This window comes from Rattus norvegicus, chromosome 4, assembly GCF_021556685.1.
Source record: "Rattus norvegicus strain SHRSP/BbbUtx chromosome 4, alternate assembly SHRSP_T2T, whole genome shotgun sequence".
NCBI lineage: Eukaryota > Metazoa > Chordata > Mammalia > Rodentia > Muridae > Rattus > Rattus norvegicus.
Window position 1 is genome coordinate 104178673 of NC_141537.1, and position 3574 is coordinate 104182246.

Below are 3574 nucleotides of genomic sequence, written 5' to 3' on the forward strand. Positions count from 1 at the left end.
GATTGGGTAGATGGGTGAGTGGTAGATCAATGGATAGAAGAAAGAATGGATGGATGGATTTCTTACAAGAGAGGGACCCATATTTCAAGTGACAGTGTATTCACAACTCAACAGTGGATGATTTCCTTAGTCCTCTGCATTAGAAGTGCCATCCAAACAATACTTCAAATACTTGAAAATAAATTATAGGAATATTGAAGAATTTTTTTTTTACCACAAAAGCATTTCTAGAGTAAACTCCTGCTAAAGCGTTTGTTTTTGAAAAAACATATAGGATCTTGTTATTTTTCCCAAACTTGTTTGGAATTATAAGTAAGTCAATGCTGGGCTAGTGAGATGGCTCAGCAATTAAGAGCAATGGCTATTCTTTGAAGATTCCTGTCTTAGTCAGGGTTTCTATTTGCTGAAGAAAACATCATGACCAAGAAACAAGTTGGGGAGGAAAGGGTTTGTTCAGCTTACACTTCCACATTGCTGTTCATCACCGAAGGAAGTCGGGACTGGAACTCAAGCAGGGCAGGAAGCAGGAGCTGATACAGAGGTCATGGAAGAATGCTGCTTACTGGCTTGCTTCCCCTGGCTTGCTCAGCTTTCTTATAGAACTGAGGACTACTAGCCCAGGAGTGGCACCATCCACAATGGGCCATCCCACCCTTGATCACTAATTGAGAAAATGCCTTACAGCTGGATCTCATGGAGACATTTCCTCAAGGGAAGCTCCTTTCTCCGTGATAACTCCAGGTTGTGTCAAGTTGACACACAAAACCAGCCAGTACAACTCCTGAGTTCAATTCCCAGCACCTACATGGTGGCTCACAACTACCTATAATGGGATCTGGTGTCCTCTCCTGGTGTGCAGGCATACATGCAGACAAAGCACCTAGCTACATAAAATACATTAAAAAATAAATCTTTTTTAAAAAGTACTACAACACACAATTTGCGTTTACCATTTATTTATTTATTTATTTATTTAAGTCATTGTTACAGTTGTGTGTGTGTGTGTGTGTGTGTGTGTGTGTGTGTGTGTGTGTGTGTTATAAAAATCCCACAGCATACATCTAGATTTCAGACAATATGTAGGGGTCAGGTCTCATTTTCCATCATGTGATCCCGGCCTTCGAATACAGGTCATTAGGCTTGGCAGCAAGGACTTTTACCCACTGAGCTATCTCCTATTTACCCTCCCCCCACCTCCTCAGGGAGAACTTGAACAGAGCCCTCCATTACTATAAATTATGCAGTCAAAGTTTTCCTCATTTGGGGAAATTGCAGGGGTCAGCAATTCCACAATGAATATGCTTAGCCCTGGGAAAACCACCTTCAAGATTCTGGTATATCCCTGACAGGTAAGTGTGGTATTTGCCTCTTGATGAGCTTTTTATATACCACTGAAAATATTCATTGAGTCCTATTTATACCAGACAGCATTCTAGGTATCTGAGATAAAGCAAGCCTTGAACAGAAGATCTCCACCCTGAAGGCACTTATATTCAGAGGAACAATAGTAGACATAATTAATATGTCAGGTGTATAGTGAGTGTCACAGATCGTAACTATTCAGAAAAGTCAAATGAGGCAAGAGGACTCAAAGTTGTAGGGCGGTGCTTTATTCTGTACAAAGTGGAGATGGAACAGTGCGCTTCACTGAGGAGGTAATTTAAAGGAAGGAAGCTAAGCATACAGTGTCCGGAAAGAATGAGCCATTGCAAAGACCCTGAGGTAGAGCATGGGAAGGTAGTGACACTGGCTGGCATCATGTGAAAAAAGCAGGAAGTCGTGGGGATGAAGCCAGAGAAGAGGGGTTATGTTTGGGCACAGGTCATGTGGGAACTTGGAGCCATTTACTGGCATTAAGGTTTTCCTCTGAACGAAGAGGAGGGGGCCTTGTGGGTTTGGGAGTTTTTTTTGTTTGTGACAGGGTGTCACGTAGCCCAGGCTGGCTTCAAACACGCTATGTAGTGAGGATAAACTTCTGATCCTCCTGCCTCCTAAGTGCCATGCTCTGACGTGCTCAGTTCGTTTAGCGTGCCTAGTTTATGTAGTGCTAGTGATCCAACCCAGGGTTTTACACATGCCAAGCAAGCATTCTCCCACTTAGCTACCTCCCCAGTCCTAGGATCAGCTTCCAAAAGGAAGAAGAACGTCCTCAGGTGAGGCAGTAGAGGAGACGATACTGATGCTGATGCAAATGTGCCTGTTGTGGAAGTTTCTGGATCTTTTCCTGCCTGCCCAGGCTGGGAAGATGGATGGCTCGAGCTCTGCGGGGGTTGGGGTTGGGTAGACCAAACAGTCCTCTAGGAAAATGGGAAGCTGGTCAGAGGAGGGAAGAATTGTACAAAAGCCAGAGACACACTTCAAGTTCAATTAAATAGAAATAGAAGATATTCAATGGCCAGGTGTGGCAGCACAGACTTAGAAGGTGGGGGTTCCTGACTTCCAGGCTAGCCTGGGCTATATAATGAGACCCTGTCTTTAAAACAACAACAACAACAACAACAACAACAACAACAACAACAACAATAATAATAATAATAATAATCAGCCCTGAAAATAAACTTGTAGAGTGCAGCTTTTTCCTGCTAGCTAACTCCCACGCCACATTTGCCTGGCAGATGCGGTAAGTCCTTGGTCTTAGACTCTTAGCAACCTTCTAGCCTCTGGGCTCTGTTGCTACCTGCCTCCCTGGAGCTAGTCTGGTGAATGAATATCTCTGTTCGGGCCCAGATGAAATGAATTCTTCTGTCTCCAGCTGCGCCACACCCTTTCACCGCCTCCCACTGAGTTCTGGCTTCTGGTCTAGAGAAGACAATTTTGTGCTCATTTGCATAGCAGAGATTATTGATATCAGCCGGATCCCCAGTGAACAAATTCTCACACCGGTCTCAGCCCCGGTTCCCAGCTTCAGCCCCAGCCCAGCTCTAATCTTTTTGCTTAGGTAGCAGCATTTTCCCTTTCTGCTGGAGGAGTACATCCGGCAAAAGTCCCCATGAGTAAGGACGATGTGGTATCCCACAGAGATGACGCAGTTATCGTCACAGGTCACAGACCCCAAGCAGCCATGGGAAATGAACTTGGCCATGCATGGACCCCAGAGGGAAGCACAAGTGCCCATTAAATAGGTGAGCGCAGACCAGGGAGGTATTTCTGCCTGTGCAGAGCTTGCCTAACGTTGACTGTGCATGGCGGCACAAGCCTGAAATCCTGGCGGGGGGATCAAGTTTAAAGTTATTGGGATTGAAAATTAAAAAGATTTATTTATTTTTTTTTCTGTATAGAGATATTTTGCCTGCATGTACGTCTGTGCACTGCTTTTGTGCCTGGTAACAACAGAGACCAGAAGTGAGTGTCTGACCCCTGGAATTGGGGTTGCAGAAGGTTGTGGGTGCTGGAATGAAACCCAGGTCCTCTGGGAGTAGAAACAGTGCTCTTAACCTCTGAGCCGTCCTTCCAACTTCTACATAGAGATTTTAAAGCCAGCCCGGGCTATACAACATCCTTTGTAAAACAAAACAAAACAAAACAAAATGACAACAACAAAACAAAACACCAAACCAAACAAAACAAAACAAAA

General features: G+C 44.4%; 1 non-coding gene across 1 annotated transcript; it reads right to left on the reverse strand.

The window, feature by feature from the left end:
• Positions 1-1200: 1200 nt before the first annotated feature.
• Positions 1201-1357, reverse strand: LOC120102679 (U1 spliceosomal RNA). The gene has a single exon (XR_015687291.1). It is a non-coding gene; the product is annotated as a U1 spliceosomal RNA (small nuclear RNA).
• Positions 1358-3574: the final 2217 nt, after the last annotated feature.